Source organism: Falco rusticolus, chromosome 8 (genome assembly GCF_015220075.1).
Source record: "Falco rusticolus isolate bFalRus1 chromosome 8, bFalRus1.pri, whole genome shotgun sequence".
Lineage (NCBI taxonomy): Eukaryota > Metazoa > Chordata > Aves > Falconiformes > Falconidae > Falco > Falco rusticolus.
The window spans coordinates 49,937,754-49,956,778 of NC_051194.1; positions in this window are offsets into that span (position 1 = coordinate 49,937,754).

Genomic DNA, 19,025 nt, shown 5'->3' on the forward strand with positions numbered 1-19,025 from the left:
CAGAAAAAGAAATAAGCATAGCTACATCTATAACTTTCACCTGCTTCCTGGCTGAAGTGGTACAACATTGATGAGGAAAGCAGGTTTGTCTGGGTGGTTCAAACCATCAAGAAGAATGAACTGTATTTTCATTTTGTCTGCCATTTCTTTTTGAGTGACTGCTTAACCTACTGAGTTGACACAGTGAGTCGGTGATACGCGAAGACACAGACACCTTGTGAGAGGATGCTAAAGAGGTAGCTCAGACCTCCAGAAATCTAATTCCTATCATTGTTTTAATACCAAACCTTCTCAGACCTGAAATAATACAAGGGGCAGCTGCCAAAGGCAATCTGCTGATTACCTTTGCCATCACACTTAATTAAGCTAGCTTTGACCTGGTAATTACATCTACAAGCAAAAGGGATGTGTTTTGTGGGACAAAAATTGGATAGCTGAACTCAAAGTGTACCCACCAAACTGACTGTGTCCAGCACTGTTGGAAGGTATTAGGAAATGAATTTTGACCAAGTTTCCAGTCTTTCCCATTTCTCCTGGCCCTTGTTGCTCCTTTCTGACAAGCTGCTTTCCCTCCTCTCTGTATCATCTAGTAATTTCCTCTCCTCATTTGCACTAAGCAGCAAGGGGAGAATATCAAGGAGTCAGAGGAAAGGAGCAAAACACTGGCTGAAAAGCAGAAAGAAGAAATAGAAATCTGAACAGAAATCTCCAGCAAAACTCCCATGGACCTTCACTGGGATATCTGCCCAAGTGAGGGAGCGTGGGGAGGGCAGGAAACAGCCTAGAGAGATCTTTAAAATATTGCAGAGCTTGTAGTTAATTCAGATCAAGTGTTCCAGGGGTCAGTTTGTGGCAATAAGGAACATGTACTGAAGGTGTAGGAGGGACACATAATTTTTGCAATAGTGCTGCTTTCCCAGGCTCTCCCAAGTCTGTAATTTTGAGAGCTATACCCTCAGGAGAACACCGAACACACTTTTCACTGAAAATGAAAAGGTTCGGTGTGAGACAATTTATGGTAGGCCAAATACCGCAAATTTATCTATTTGGCCTTATAATAAATCCCCCATTGATTAATGCAGCTTCCAAAATTTACTGATACAGGAGCCCTGCATTCCCTGAAAACACTGAATGGTTAGAGGGCTGCAGCTCTGACCGCTAGTATCCACAGCGCGCAGCGTGCCTCACCGCCTCCTGTTGCTAATTGACAGAGAAAAGGAGATGGGCAGTAAGTAAAGGTTCCTCACCTGTTAACTGGCCTACTCCCACATAAACCATTAATAGCTGATAACTGTCACGCAATGCAGGGGAATATGGGACCCTGCATTTGTCACACCTTGGCACCCCCACAGTAAGTTTGTGTCCCCTCTTGATCCTGGCTTCCTGCTTCCTCTCCCTTTTGCAGCCAGCTCCAACCTCTGCTGCTTCTTTTCATGGCTCTGAATGTTTACAACCTTGCTCCTCTCTCATTGTTTTTCCTTTCTAATTCCTGATGAAGGCTCCTCCAGGACTTTCAAACAATGTCAAGCCTTTTTAGCCCCAGTGTTTACACCTACCAGTAGCAACTTGCTCCTCCTCTCTTCACATGCCAAACTCCTACCTCTTTACATTTATTCTACTTGACAATCTCTCTTTGACAAAGCATTTACAGCAATGCTGCTCCCCCAAAATACGCAGTCTTAGAACTTGTTCTATTATTTTGTGGAAGGCTCTTAGAAGTTTGAAAATCAGTGGTTATCTCATGCAGCTCAGGGAACTGACTGGCTTTGTAAAGCACTGACCTCTGAAGATGTGCAGATTAATTGCAAGGATCCACTTCCTGAGCCACGCACAATGGGGCTTCAGGGGATCAAGTGACCAGTTATAGTAACTTCACCAGTGTATCGCTGTTATGGGTGCACCGGGCTACTCAAGTAGTCCAGAGTAATCAGGGTGCATTGTGTTCTGAGTGCAAAGGCCTTCCTCTCCCACGCACTCCTGATGCTATTCAGGGGCTGCACAATGGAACAGCAGGATCACCCTGTTCACCATCAGCCTTTACTCCATGAGGTTAGCCTGAGTAGCTGCTGTGAGACCAACTTACCCCTGCCTTTGGGACGCGCAGCATGCACCAGCCACTGCACTCAGAGTCTGGGTCTGGATTTCACAGCTCACAAGTCTCTGTAGTCCTTGCCCAGCCTTAAAGCTGATGGAGCTCTTAGGCAGGGTCACACTTTGACTGAACTGGCCTTAGCACAAAGATGGCCCTTATTAAACAGCCATACGAATAATAAAAACTTTTGGTTAGTTACCAGACCTAGACAACACATTCAGCTCCCACAGAGCACTCTCTTCTCCACACATGCAAACACTGTAATTTGTATTATGCCAATTCAGTAATGGATCATTTAGTAATCATTCATTAACTGAAACACTCATGTACAACAGCAGCATAGCATCTCATCTCTGCACTTTCAGAAACCCGCAAGAGATGATTAGAAAGGCCCTGAGCCCTCAGAAAAGAGTCTGGGAATGCCTTTGTTTTGAAGGGAACTAAAGACCAATCATTTCCCTGAAATGCTCAGCCTGTTCTGAATGCCTGTTTAAATCAAATACAGATAAGCTCTACTCCTTTCTGCAGAGCTGTATGCCTGCTCAGACACAGAGAAAAGAATGTTGCAACGTAAGTGCATGCACATCTCCACATAAACCAAACCCCACACCCAGGTCTGTGATCAGCTGGGTGCCCCAGAGGACGAGGAGGTATTTTAACAATGCTGCAGCTTGTTGGTAGAGAAAGAAGGGGAGGAAGTGGAGAAGGCATGGGAGGCAGAAAAAGAAGAACAGATTTTTCATCATAAGGATGACATTTACAAATACCATTCCCTTTGGGTGAGGTTATGTTTAAGCTAGACAGCTCAGACAATATTAAAACTGAGATGAGGCTTTATTTCTGAAGTGCTTTTCTTCTGCGGAACCTGAAACGCTTTCAGAGAAGCATGAATTAAGCCTCACAGCAGCAGTGTGTATGAAGCAATGATTATTCCCCATTTAGTAGATGGGGTATAAAAATGCAAAGAGGTCACGTGAGTGGTTCAAGGGCGTACAGGAAGTCTGTGGCACAGCACAGAAATAGAATCCAGACCTCTTGACTCCTAGACTTGTACTTTAACCACAAACTCATCCTTCTTCCCTTAAATATTCAAGAAGTTGAAAGCCACACAGCATCAACAAGTCAAAGATCTGAGCGATGCTTGCCTTAGATTTTGTAAGTATATACCTAAAATAGTATACGCATAGACAGGAAAAGATAATTACCTGGGGCATTACATAGTAAGTGTAGTATAAACGGCAAATTTGTTTTCTTCCTTGGTGTGCTGCTGAAGTAGGACTCCCTCAGTTCATTCTTGTTCCCAGCTGGGAGAGGATTTCAGGAAATGGAGTTGGGAGAGGACAGTTAGTGCGTGTTTGTTGACCTGGACCTTTCTTACTTCAATCAATGTGATATTTACAAGAAAAATAAATAAATACATGTAAGTGTTTTGCACTCTGATAAAGATGACACTACAAGGAGCATGCAGAAGCAAAGGATAAGCTTTTTTGTCTGTAGTAAAAGCTTCTACAGGGTTTAAAAAATGATGTTAAATTATTACAGAAAGAAACAACAAATAAGCCTGGAAAGATTGTTGCTTGTTGTGTTTAAATGGAGGCATGGCAGAAAAAATTACCGATTTCTGAAGTGTAATTCTTCAGTGTTAAACAGGAAAGGCTACTCTCCAGAGAGATTTCTAAAATGAAAAGTTGCTGTGTTGTCACTGGTTAATGCTTAAAATCTGCCTTCTGGGTTCAATTCACCAACTTAAAGCATCATACAAAGAAGGCAATTTTAGACAAGTCTAACCTTCTTTCATGACTAAGGGAAAACTACCCAGTCATGTTTTCCGGTGTTCAGTCACCATGCAAGTTTGTGTGACACTGGCTATTTACTTTTGGTCTGAAACAAGGCCCTTCACAGAGACTGGTATGTGCTCTTTACTGAGATATCATTGGATTCCAAGACACAGCTGCATCTCCAGTACTGTTAGTCTGGTTGAAGGGCATTAGTCTCAAAACCAGGGAGACCCAGAAAACATTTGCCTCCCTGAAGGGGTTCGTCTTGGGTGAGGACTAGTAACAGTAAATTAAAAGAAAGAGAAAAAGGAGAGCCATCTTCCTTTTCTTTTGTTTTGTTTTCTAGCTCTGGTATTGAAGGCCTATTTGTCTGAATGCATGTGTGCATTCTTGATTTCTACCCTCACTGTTTTACAGTGGTACTTTAAAAAACACTTAATAGATTCCTTTTAATTGCCCAGCTCCCTTAGTAAGCAGCCTACTGCACTCAGCAATTGAAACACCAAATTAAACAAGACATCAATACTTTAAAAGCAGTGCTTCAGCTCAGAGATAAGCAGAAAATAACTTATTTCTGGGCAGGTCCTTGGACCTGGAAGAACTGCTGTTCATACAGGGCCAAAGACAGACCTGCTTTTTGCCTCATTCCAAAGGAAAGGAGACTTGTGGGTGGGCTGGCGTGGGAGTCCAGTCCAAGCATTTTGTTTGGATGCCAGCCTTCCTCCCTACACTGAAGCAGTTGCTGTTTTTGCCTATATATGCAACAACATATGGACCAACAAATGCAAAGGAAAGAGAATCAGCATGAGACCAAGCTACCAGAACAGCTACATCCATTAGACATCTCCCCAGAGCAGAATTGCCACCCTTCATTAAGCCATGGCCATTACTTGCTATTATTACTGAGTTTATACTGCTTCATTGGGGTTTTCCCAGTTGTACAGGAACACAATGACTAAAGATTTGCTGGGGGATGGGTTAGATTAATTTTCAAGTCAGAACTAATCTATTCTACGCAGACAGGCAGTTGAGGAAAATTTGTATTACAGAGAAAATGCACAGTCAGATACATTCAGGCAGAAGCCAACAAAATGAAAACTCATGCATCACTGACCTCTGAAATTTTGTCCCTTTTCAAAGCCCCATCCTGACACTACACTGTGTGATTTCAGCGCTGTACCCTAGTTGTGCTTGTTCTGTAGACTGCAGGTTAGAGAAGAGTGCCTTTTTGCTGCTCAGTCATCCATACCTTCAAGCTTGATGCTCATTATAGTCCTGCAAGCAGGTCAACCTCTAAGCTAGGATCCCTTGCAGTCTAATGGCAACGTGAACGACTGGATTTACTCATGAGATGTTACTGGAAACCGACAGAAGTAATTTGTACAGAGAAGTAATCTGCCCAGGCAAAATAAATACAGAGCTGAATCTTTGTACGAAACTCATTGCAAACCTGAAACAAGCTTTTTGTCATATGCTATCTGTTGTTAATTAGGCAAAATACAGTGCAGGGCAGGTTTTCTAAATAGCGTGTATTTGTCTCTGTTTTACAGATAAAATTCTGTGGCCTCAAAATGGACTAGCATTTCACAAACCTGAACTGACAATAAAGAAAGAGACTGAAGACATACAAAGAATGGTCTATGTTTACAGCATTAAAGGATATGTTCTTTGCTGTTGCAGTGCTGTGACTCTAATCACTAAGGTGCTGAAAAGCCAAAGGAATTCTCTTGCTGCATGGGTCTGCACTTGCACCAAGAAAATGATTATATTGGAGTGTGTCACATCAGTGTACTCACAGGCAGCATCAAATAGGGAGAAAAGGTCATGCTGTATCTGATTCAAAACTGGTAGAAAATAGTACCTTGAAGATCCCCGCTGCGCTCAGCAGCAGAGGGCTGAGTAATTAAATGGAACACAACAGCACTCTGACATACATTAATTCCCCTGATAGTTATTTCTGTTGTTTGGTGCAGTACCAAAAGGACAGGAAGAACAGTGATAATTTTCTGTGGGATTTTTATTTTTCATCTTAGTAGCATAATCTCATTCTTTTTAAAGCCACTTGATGAATTAACTTTGTAGGTAAAAGCCAGTGAATTACATTTCATTTCTGCCTTGCAGAATTAACAATAATTTTCCTCACGTTAGCCAGCCAGAAAAGTCTTCCTCAATATTGCCATCGGGCAATATTGTCTCCATATCATTTGCAGAAGTTGCAGAATAGCTAAAATATATCTGCTACCTATGATTTTCTTGATGCCTCCTATTACTTGTATTGCAATCGTGCCTAGGTGACCTGGCACAGGCTGCGTTCCTCTGGGCTGGCCAGTTCTTGACACAGAAACATCCTTGTCCAAAGAATTTGTGAGAAATGGAAGAAGAGAGAGTGAAGAAGACCACTGAGACTTTCAGGCCCAGCTCCTCAGACTTTTCCTTACCATGAAATGACACTGCAGTGTTTTTCTCTGTTACCATGGCATTCTGCAAACAACTCCAGCAGACTAGCTAGAAATGAAGTGGGCAAACCTCTAAAAGTTTGGCAGTTTGAATAAACGTCTGTGAGGATCTGGCTGGACTTGGGGACAGACTGTCCTTTGGAAAGAAACCACAGAAACTGGTAGAGACGCACCCCTTTCCTATGGGCCTCTGCGGAGTCTGGAGGAAAGGGTATGAGGCAAATAAGATCTATAACCAGAACAGTTGAGAGATGGGGGAGTGGCTGGAAAAAAGTGTCCCATGGTGAGGGGTCTTGTACAGTGCAGAAAGGTAGAAGGGATTAGAAAACAAAGAGATGAATGGAGGAGACCAGAGCAAGGTGCTCTCTATTCCACAAAGAAGAGCAGGATGCATATTATAGATCATGTATGATCACAGTCATGGGCGTCACAGGGAACCTCTTGGAAGGCTTCCAGGCCTGAGATCTTGGAGGAGGGCATGTTCTCCTGAAACATATTACCAGCTGCAAAAGAAGCAGGAACCACAGAGCTGTAAACTGAAGATACTAATAATCTGCACTCTGGGCAGAATTATAGGAGTTCATTTAGGAAACTACTGGGAGCAGAAAGAAGCAGAGTGAACCCTGCTAGACCATTAAGTCATAAAGAGCTGGAGCTGTCTGCCTTTCCCAAGACTATTCTTACTTCTGTTCCTAAAGCTTCCTGTCACAGGTTATGTGAGAGTTTAAGTCAGCCTCTTGGGTTGGGATGGGCATTTTTTTCCTGAATAAGCAGTACATACAATAATACGTATATTGCTTCAGGTAATGCCTCCCTTTCCAGGAAGCAGTGCTGTTCAGAAGGGACACACAGTGATCACAGGGATGGCGAGGCCATTGGCCAGCCTCCTCTCCTGGGTGACTTGACTGAATGTGGCAGGGTGTTGGATGCCTTGCATCTGTGTGTTCCCGTTCTGATGCTATTATGTACGCATCCCAGGCTCAGCTGAGGCTGCCAGCAGGAATAACCCAAAATGCCACGACAATGACTGTTTTGTTGGTTTTTATGGAACTGAATCCCAGGAGTACTGGAAATCTTCAAATACAGCTTTTTCCCATAAAAAGAAACTTCCAGATGCATGAGCTCTGAGTGTTTGTGAACAAGCAATGTTTGGCTAGTAAGCTTGCTCTTTTGATGTCTGCCACTTGTCATCTGATTTATAATAAATAGGTAATAAGTTGCTAAATACCATAGTAACTCGTGAGAACATTAATGCATGATTTGCTGGTAAAAGGGTGTATAATTTCATTGAAGGCCACCACCAACCTGACCACATATATTAGCAGGGTTTCCTTCTCTGGATAGATTGTTCTTGAATAAAACTTCCAAAACTGAGAGCAGTCCTTACTAAAAACTTTCATGGGTTTGACCAGCCAGTGAGCAAGTGCTATGATGCTCAAAACTACGTGTGATGTGTAGTATGTTAATTTTACCAGACAGTCAAGGAACCTCCTTTTATGTTAAATATTTCAAAGAAAAACAGGTCATTTGTTCCACAGGTGGCAGGATGCTGTGCGCAAGTATTCTCCCTCCATTTATGAACTTACAGTAAGGCGAAGGACTTCACCTGCAAAGATCCACAAAGCTTTATAAGTGCCATATCTGCTCACTGTGATGTGTTATTAGCTTTCCAATGGCTATAGAAAAAGGGGCATGAGGGGATCGTGATCCTAAGCAGGATATGTACACCACCTAAACTGCTCAAGATCGATATCTTGGTCTAGTTAAAACCCTCCAGCACTAGAGATGGAAACCTGTGGTCAGTCTGATGCTCTGCTTGAGTACTCTTGCATTTAGAAAGCTTTTCCTAATGCTGAAGCCTTGCTTACTGCAGTGCAATGCCATCACTACTTGCCTTGCCTATGACAGACATGGAGGACACGTGATTTCCTTCCTCTTTGCAGGAGTCTTTTGTGTACTCAGTGACTGCTATTCTCCATTCAGTCCGCTCTTCTCTGAGTGAACATGCACCCTTCAATCCTTTCCAGACTTCTGCCTGGTCCAACCCCACTCCTCACCTCCTTGCAGCTGGGCACAACTTTCTGGCTACACAGTGCCCCAGCCACCATTTGCTACTCTGGCTAAGGCACTAGCAGAACCAAGCTGATGGATGACTTCACATAACTTTCAGTCTAGTCTCCCAGTTTGTGCAGTGTGGTCATTGCCCTTTTCATGATATTAGTGATTTGTGTTTAGCTTGTGATCCATGAATGGGTCCTTACAGACCTTCTCCTTTTCTTCTGCAAACCTGCTATCTCACCTGTGCTCATACTTGTGCTGCAGACTGCTCCTGCATGGCTAGTGAACCTTGTACTTTATGCTTTTTATGTAAGACCAGTTCTACAGTTTGTTCATTTTTTACCATTCAGAACCTAGCCCCCAACAAGCCTGCATTCCCTCCCACCTAGGGCTGTATGGCCATTTGAAAAGCAGACTCTGTTCATCATCCAAGTTATTAATGAAAGTAACAAACAGTGCCAAGCCAGACCAGACTCCTGGGGAACTTGGAACCGAGGAGCTCAGTTTATCTTTCTATTTTGACAACAATTTGTCTGTAAGTACTAAGCCTTGTTTCCAATCAGTTTGATACTCACTTTTTATCTGGCCATATTTCTCTTTCTCACTTACATAAAGCTCTGCCAAAAGCCTTATGAAAATCAAGATATATGGCATTTACTGCTTCTTCCTGTCAGCATGGTAAGGATTACCTCATCAAATGATGAAATTAGATGGTTTGACATGATCTGTTCTTCAGAAAGCCATGTTTTTTTCCTCTAGGTACTTATAAATAATGGCTTGAGTAATTTTTCCAGTATTTTTGCAGGGACTGAAATAAGCTGATCTCTCTAGAATGCTCGGACTCTTCTTTCTTCCTTTTTAAAATAGAAGTATAACTTTTGCCCTCTTCCCTTCTTTGATATCTCACTTTTCTTGAGAGAACCACAAATGGTGCTGAAATTACATCAGGTAATTCTCCAAGTATTCTGGACTGCAATTCATCCAGCCTAGTTAATTTGAATATAGTTGGCTTCTTTATGCCCTTTCCAATCCATTCTCCCCTCATACCAGGTGCAGATCATGCTGCTTTGCTGTGGTGTCAGTTGCATTGGTTACCACCAGCGGCTGGCTCCTGAAGCCCCCAATACAAAACCAGCACATGGCTTTCTCAGTAACATTTTCCCTTTTTGTTTAGTAATTAGCCATTTCCCTGGGATTTGTTTTACTTTGAGTGTACATGCAGAAGTGTTTCTTGTTACCCTTTGGGGACTTTGCTCATGTTACCTCATTTTGTGCTCTTGCTTCTGTATTTCCATCTTTCATGCTAGTGCCAAGCTTGTATACTTATTTCCAGTAACCCTCTAGTTTCTTAATACTGATTTCCTCTTTCTTAGCAGCCTTTCCCTTACATCTGCCCAGAGCAGGATCCTCCCAACCACATCTCCAAACATTTGAAAATATGCCTTCTTGAGATCTATACTCTTTATTTTGCTGTCTTCCTTCTCCTTTGATTTCCAAAGGAAGGCCATGGAAGATGGAAGCAGTTAGGTCCCCTGAAAACGAGACTTTAACTATGTTTTTATGATTTTGATCACAAGGCCAGCATTTTAACTGTACAACAAGAAGAGCTCTAGGCCTCCTGTTTCTTCAGCATTACTGCAGAGACGTTTTCTGCCAGACTGCGTTACAGTGCGGATGCCTCTCAAGCTTTCTTATCTGTGCATGGTATCTGATACAAGCTGCAGAGTGCTCTGTGACAGTTTTCAAAAATTGGCAGCATCTCCAGCTTCTAGAGCTTCTTGTGCTTCTAGGCACCATCAGGAGCAAACAGTCTCATACCATCAGGGTTTTCACAAAAGCTGCAGAGACAGCTGATTGTGTTACCCCAAAACGCATTTGGTCTTGCTGGGAAACATACAACTGTCTCCATGGGTTTTTCACTACACCCACTGCAGTGCATTTACCCAGGTATAAATCACCCATGCCAACTGCCCACAGTGTAGTGCAACAGTATCTTTCTGTAATCGTATTTCATTTGCATACATGTGCTACCTAAGAGCAAGGATGGCTTTGAAAATTTAGATGACAAACTAGAGAAGACTTGCATGTGTGCCCTGTGGAGAAAGGGCACACTTAGAAGGCTTTAGGCCTTATGGTTTCAAAAGCCAAACGTAGAATATTTTTCAGGTTCTGAACCATTTGGATTAGAAAACGATCTCAAGCTGTTCAGCTGGTTCCTACTCCTACGATATGTGAGATGATATGTCTGAAAGTCATCAGAATTCAGCCTGTCTCTGTCTTGAACAATAGCGATGCTGACGGAACAACCACAAATGAAATAACAAATCAACAAGCTAATCTACATCCTTCCAGCATCACTTCCTAAAATGTGATGTAACCACATAAGCATACCACAGCCTATACCTTACATGTCACACAAAACCTGAGCACCTGCAAACATCAGGGAGTGCAGACCTAAAGTTAAAATTTGTGGCTTTACATTAATGGAAGAACACATACATCTCTTGCCTTGCTTTCATGTTCTGTCCAGAACTAGAAGCAGGATTAGCTGGCCATTCCAAAAAAAAAAAAAAAAAAAAAAAAAAAAGGGGGAAAAATAGAAAGAAAGAAAAAAAAAAGGCAAAAAAGATTTATAACATTTCTGACCAAGATGGAATAGAGCAGACACCAAAATGTGGGGAGACAGTCTTCTCACATCGTCCACAGTCCAGGCTTACCAGATTAACAGGATTCAACAGGTCAAATAATGAGCTGGTATGAAATCCTGGCCCAATGAAATTCATGGCAAAACTCCCATTGATTTTTCTGGGGCTTGACTTTCAGTCTGGCCAAACTGTTTCCAAACGCTGACCTTTTCTAGAAAGCAGCAAATGTCATGCAGCGTTTTTTACATTAATATATTCATATTTAGTAGACAAACTGGAATGGTTTTGGGCAAGGAAATATACATGGGGTGACTTTGCTGCCAGGTCAAAATGGGCTCTGGAAGACACTGTCCCCACCATAGGTGAAAGTGTTGACAAAGGAGTACTCTGCAGTGCAGGCAGATAGTAACCAAGTAAGGTGCTCTGTGGAGCTACAAATTTGGGCATGAGAGTTATGTTATTCTCAGCAAGATGTAATGAACTCAAATGCTAATCAGCAACAGAAGAGTTTTCCCTGTTGTGCAGCTTAACAGAGGTTGATGCTGTTTGGAAGAGATGAGTTGGGTTTTCTGGAACTTCAGCATACCCAGCGACAGCACCTGGGCCCCTGATGGTTTGCTCTCTCCCAGCAGCTTAGCTGACGATCACTGCTCTCCTTCAGTGGATGGGACAGTAACAGACAGGCATTCCCAGCATGGGTGCAACCAGGGTCTTGACTGTGGAGTCGCTGCTTCTGCTTTGAAATCTAGGCTGCTGTCTTAAAACAGTACATTCAGCTGATGACAGCTGAACAATATACTCCACCTTCGGCTGCCTGTTCGTGCCTGACTTGTGTACGGTGTGTGCTCCTCTCGCTTCCTGCCAGTGTTTACAGCCAGGCTGCAGCAAGAACTCAAGTGCCTCTGTGCTGTCTCCTGCTCTCCACACCTTTGTGGAGAGCCTGTCCACACCTTTGCTTCTGCCTGTCCAGAACTGATGTTGGCTCTAGAGCTCTGATATTAGCTTAGGTTCAATGCATTATTTTAAGCTAATGAGCAAATGAAAACTAGCATAACCTATCCCCAAGGATGAAAGGAAGAGCCAAGAGCAGATGTTGAAATATCAAAGTGATGATGTCAGTTAAACCTCTTTTACAAAACAGTCAAGTGGAAAGACTGAAAAGGAAGGTTGCACTTTTCCTCCAATACAGGTCAAATAAAGAGCTAAACACTCCTTCTCCTTCCATCACTGCAGTACTACTAAAGATTGTGCTTTTTCAAATAGTTTCCCTGATATAGCTGAAGACATTTACCTTCTTTATACAGGTTTATTGGCCTCACACTATTAATCCCCTCTAGGCATTCAGAAAGAGGAATCCATTTCTACTAACTTTATTAGTGCAATGTAATTTTCCCAGACCCAGAGCTGAATAATTATGTTAATAAGTGATACATTCAATTTAGTCCATTTTTTCCTACTTGTGATTTGACCATCACATCATCCTGACTTCTATGTTTGTAGGATTAATTGTAAATATTCACCGAACAGATTATACAAACACATTTCAGTCAATGAGTTTTTTGCAGACCAATGTCTTTGAAAACACCCAATTTATTTTGTACCCTTGAAGGTATGTGGTTGGTTGCCTAATTGACATGCCATCGTTTCTGACAGAGAAACCAAAATTTTTAAAATAGGAGAATAATGATGGAAGCCTATCAGTTATCTGAACCAATAATATTGCCCCTGTATGATGATCCTACAGATTAATACTAATCTGTGTTAAAAATTGTTTACAAAATTTTTAGGACTCACAAATAAATTGTTAAACTAACGGCTTAAATAAATATGACCCCTGGAAACCAGGAGTGAGATCTAATCATGAGAATAGTCACGAATCACTTCCTTCTAGTTCCAAGAGCTCTGCTGCTTATTAGTTTGCCTTTTATCTTGCAGGGCTGCTCTGTGAAAACCTCCAAGGATATTACATATAATACAAGACCCACATGCAACTAATCATGGAAATTTGACTAATACTAACTAAGGGAAATTCCACTGAATAGGCAAAATTTTATATAGAATAATGTGTTTTGTAAAAAACATTTACAAAATCACTTCTAGTTATGAAAGGAGGATTGAATTAATGTTTATCTTTGTGATATGCCACATGGACACTTTGGAGACTTGTGGGAATATTTCTTAACAAAAAATATGTGCAAGTACCTTAAGATGTAGAATTAGGGCTAATGGAGTCATCGGTAATAATCTGCTGAAGCCAAGGAAAAATGACACCAGAAAACCTTGTGTTTCTGAAGCATAAAAGTAAAAGCTCAGAAATTTAATAATGAACTCCAGTTTTATTGTAAAACCTTAGTGGATTTGGTGACAAAAATGTACTTTAATTTTTATAGACTGTCAGACTATCCTGGAATCAGCAAAACCAGAGTTTTTACATTGCTTTTAATAACCTGCAAAGCTTAGTGAGATATTAAAATTTGATTGTACTTCAATATCTTCTGAAAGATTATCCAGACAGCTGCAGTAAGCAATATGTAGCAGGACCTCTTCAGGGTCAAACTTGTGTATAGGATTATTCTGGTTTTATTAGAAAGGAATCCGTATGTATATGAGACAGCTGCAATGTGAAGTGAAAGCCCGTATACCTAGCTTTCTAATCTTAATAGTTGCCTACTGGCTCAGATACAAGTTTCCTAGGCAGTTCTAGCACGTTGTTCAGTTACCTAGCACACAGTGTTTGGTTATCAGTCAGTTTTGGGATAATCTCTGGTTTAAGGGCCAGGTTTAGCTCGTAAGAACAATCACGCATCTGCAGTCCGCTGTCTCCCACGAGCCCTTTAGCACTGGTCATGCAGGTCAGCCATGTGATACACGCAGTCAAAGGACAGCGTGACCAGGCTGTGCACGTGCCTGTTAGTTCACACAATGAGGGATAAACCTGTGCCATTACTTGCCATTGGCATGTCTGGGGTACCAATACTTGTTGGCTCCATGTCCTAAGATACGTTAGAGGAGACACCTAAACATGCAGCACCTAGGTGGCTCCCTAATGGACTTTATGGCTTGCACCAGCAGACAGAGTAGACACCTCTGAAATCAAGCATGGAAATTTTTTTCTGCTTCTTGTGTGGATATGACTTCCAAAAAACCCATCATACGACTTCTTCTCCTCCTCTTTAAACAAGCAAGGATTCCTACCCTCTGAACGCATGAAGGCCTTTGTAAACAGCAAAATGGTTACTTTAAATTTCCCATTTAAAGGAATAGTTTAAAGGAATGATGACTTGTTGAATGAAAGCAGAATTTCGTTTCTAAGAAAAAAATCCATTATAAAATTAATAAGTACTTGCCAGAATTCACTTGCATATTCAAATGACTAAGCAGATGCTTCCTACTGTGATTTGAAAAGGATCTCCTCCTGCTTTAGGCACTTTTCACAGTTAAGAATCAGGAATTTTGGTCCCTAGTTCCTGTGTGGAAATGTTTAAAACTCTTTCTAATATATTTAGGATGTTTTCCTATGCAGCCCAGCAGAAATATTTCCAGTGTGCTATGACTCAGTACTTTTTCTGAAGTGGCAGAAATACAGTGAAAAGTCTGTTTCTGATAGTATTTTGGCAGAAAACAACTCTGTGGGTTGGTGTTGGCAACACCACAGTCTAAGAATAGGGCACTTCTCAGGCAGAAAGTTGTTGAATTCGGACATAAACTGGGTTTGCCTAGGCGCAAAGAAGCCACTGTCTTCAGGGAAAGGAGTAATTTGGAAATGCTTGTCCTATAAGTCAGAGTGTATTAGTGTCTACCAAAACAATTATTTCCTGTGAGGGCTACTCAGAGTGAAGTAATCTGGAAGAACATATTCCATTGTACGAGCGAGGTCGCTGGGTAGCCCCTCTGACACTTCCTCAAAGGGGCTCTCATTGTATGGAGTGCTCTATTCTAGTTTCAATTGTTCATAAACATGAGTAATGCTTCCTTCCAAGTCTGTGTAAGAGGGAAGAACTGTAAATGGATGGTGCTCCACCGTACATGTACCATGCTGATAGCACTACCACTAAATTCACAAAATGTAGCAATGGGGTGAGACAAAAAGTAACACAAGGATGAGGAAGTGAAAGAGTTAAAGCATTTAAAAATTGGTTTGATCATGACAGCCTTAACTAATATTCTGAGCTGAGCCTGAGCTGTCCTGGTTCTGCTGAGCCCAGTGCAGGTGGAAGCATTTTCTCTAGCTAAGGCTTTACCCCTAGACACAGGCAATGCAGATTGTTCTCTACAAATAGAGGCGATGCAGACAGTTCCCTGGAAACCCCAGCTACAGCATTCCCTTACTACAGGTAACATTTGCCAAGTGACTCAAGTGTCTACACTGCCAGTTTGATTTCATTCTTATTTCACCCCAGGGCTCTGGTTTCCTGATTATCCATACTGTACGTGTGCTGCTTTTGGCAGCAATAATTTTGGTCAATTGTTTCTCTCCAAAAGGAAATGCTGGCACAGTTGGCAGACCAGCCAGCTCCAGGCAGAACATATTGGATGTATACCTCCCAGGCTTGGACTCCTGTTCCATGCAACTGCCATTCAGCACAGCCCCAGAAAGCCTTCCTCCCACAGCAGCCTTCTACAGACCCTCAGACCCTGCAGGACCTGTAACACTCCACCTTGCCCTCAGATAAGAAAACACAGGACTAGCAGGCAGAAATCTTCTTGATATTTAGGGGTCTGCGTAACTTCTCTGGACAGCTTCACTCCAACCAGGTCTGGAAGCTGTCTTTTTGCACAAAGTTGAATTCGGAATTTGTCTGCTCTAGATTTCTAGGCCTTAAGTTTTTTGGAAGATGCTTTCTCTTATTTAAAATTGCTTGTAATATTCCTGCAGTGTTCATTCACATCTTTTGTTTGCAGCAGGATAAAGGAGAGTGAAAGAAATTCTTTCCAAGAATGAGGCATTCTGAACTCCCTTATATACAGGACAACACTACTTTGTTGCCATTTCCTTCACGTCTTTACTGGCTATTATCCAACTTTTCCCATACCTCTCTCCTTAGGAAGGACAGGAGATCACTGGCCTGTCATTCACTGCAGAAATGGAAGAGCTAGTCCAGCTCCCTCCAGCTGCCTGCCAGCAGCTCTAAAAGAGAAGAGCTAAGGATTATTTTTGCAGGACCTCTTTTCCCTACCAGTCCCAAGCATTGGGTCCTCAGCTCAAGTAAACTGGAACCGTTTTGACAACTTCAATGGTAATACGCAGGAGTCTCACTCACCTTTTCTACCCAAGAGAAACAAGGAGCAGGCAGTGCAGTTAACAGAAACTATTCTCCCTCTAAGCTTAATCTGAAAAATCTTCTATCCCAGAACATTTAGCATGTATGTACTCACCTGTGGACTTAATTTCAGGTGTTCCTACCTAAACGTGACCCCTAATGAAGGAGCAGTCATATGTCACATTACAGGCAGGTGATAGATGGAGTTAATCACGGAGCTTTGAGCCATTCCCTCTCTATCCATTAATCCACCTCCTTTGAGACTTGTTCTAACAGTCCAAATCAGGAATAGGTACAACCATAAGAAATGGTTACAACTTTGAAACTTGGATAAGGTTTTTAACTTGAAAAGAGCCAGGAATGTACGTGTGAACTCCTGCCTCTTTCCCAAGAAACACTAATGAACAGCTTCTAGCTATCAGCATTCAAAATAATCAGCCTGTCATGGAAATGTTTATTTCCCCAAATAGGGGAGGCTTCCCTCAAGCTCTCTCTCAAATTTTTATGTGTTTGATGGTAGCGCTTAGTCCTGTATTAGTGACACATTTATGGGCTGCTACCTTGAGGGCTGGAAACAAAAATTTCACATCTTTCCAAAAAAGAAAGCTCCTTTTCCACTGTGACAATATTAAGCTCTGGCCCTGGAAGGCTTCTACGTACCAGACATCAGTTGTAACATTTTAAGGTACAGAAAACAAACTTTAATTTCCCTCTGAAGGAGTATATTGATTTTTCCCTTCCAGGCGTGGTGTTTGTACTTGTGGTATGAAGGCATCTGACTTCACAAAAGGAAGGGTGTGAAAATACTCACAACCCAGTAAAAATTCATTATTGTGCAAGGAAAATGACAATATAAAATGGAGGTTGTCAGAAAGCCGATCAGACCTTGGAAGCTAGAAGGCACAGGGCTACTTGTAGAGGTCCCTAGCTCTGCCACTAACCTGAGGTATGTCTTCAGGCATGTGTCTTCACCTTGCTGTGATTCCATTTCCCATCTGTAAAGTGAAGATAACAACATGTAAATTTATCTTCAGATGACAAATGCAACATAACTCCTTAGGGTTAGCTTACTGGTCACAGTAGGGGGTAAGTAACAGATAATTCATTGTCTCTCTAGTTAGAAATAACATGACTTTGTTAAACTTTTCCTGTCACCCCACTTCTGCATCTCTACAGTAGCTAGTTAAAGCACATTCTTCTTGTAATGAAGATGTGGAAAAACTCCTTCCATCTGTACCAAGTATGCATAGCACTATTCATAACAGATTATTACTTGCAGCAGCAATGGATGAATAAAGACGTTTTAAAATTTGCAGTTGTAGGGAAGAAAGCATTTACTTTAGCAGTTGGCAACATATAAGCATGCAGAACAAGCAGAATAAAGCCTACTAGTTGCTCAAAATCTGTGTTACAATTCTTCCTGATGGGGAAGAAAGAGGAAGATTCTCTCAGACAACTGTTAAATTTAAGCTGTGTATGGAGTCGCAGCATAGTCCAGGGACTTAAAAGTTAATTGTCTACAGCAGTTAAATGTGAATTTTAGTGACCTGCTGTTCTCCCATTAGACTGGAGTCCTCAGGAATAAGTGAATGCTAGTATATTGTTGCAATTACACTTCTGGTATGCATGTACATTTTTATTTGCCTGATATCAGGACAAATAAACAATTTGGGAACAATTATGGCACTATGCAACTTCCAGTGATTTAAGTGAGACTTCATTTATTTTAAAATCAACTTCTAAACTATCCGCTTGTTTAATCATAACAAATGCGGAAGTTCTTTCTTGACTGTAACAGCTGAACACTTGGCTCAGTATTCTTTACTTCTTCATTCTTTAACATCAAGGCAAACTGGCAGCCTGCTTGGGATTTCTTGGGACTTTTTTAAAGATACCCAGATAATCCTCTGAGAAATCATACTAGATCATACCAACATTTCTCTAAAACTCAGGTCATAGCTCCTGTCAGTGCTTGGTTTTCTAACAGCAGGCATGAAAATGTAAAATCAAATACCTGGACTGTTATTTTATTTACATACTCCGATGAATAAAAAGGCCAAGTCCATAGTCTAGATTATTATGTACCCTGAAAACCCATTTATAAACCTCTTCTTTACTTATCTTAGACTGCAATTTCAGACATTTTGTGATGGGATGGAAACCTTCTTTTTCCTGAACATGGCCAAATTGCATTTTTAGCTCTTTCAGTGCTCTCACAGCTCTAGCTCCACTGAAATTATAATGTTAGTCTGGATTTCCATCACTGTGACATCAAGCAGAGCCTGTCTGCCAGCATACAGACAGACTCAGCAGACTGAAATCTGAATGGAAAATGGGGTAAGAATAGGAGTGAATGGTGCCTGAATCAAGGCTACTGCAGAATACCCTTGTGTAATGCTCGGGGTATAGAAGGAGAGATACTTAGAGGGGTGGGAGAATAATGAAAAATTAAGAGTGTGGGCATATCAGGGGTCATTTTCAGGTTTTTTTCCCCTAAATATACTTTCATGTGATTTGTCCTAAGTGCAAGACAGCTGAAAGCTATGATATCTTCTTCCCCTTCCCCTACGCACATGAGAACCTAGGCAACAGAAATAGATCATACATTGGAAGTGACAGTCAAGTATCTAAGTGATTGGAAATGAACTGTTTAAATCAGAGGAAGAGCTACAATTTGGAGAAGGAAAGGAGCCATACCCTTGGGAACACAATGATGATTTGTGCCCTTTTAAAAC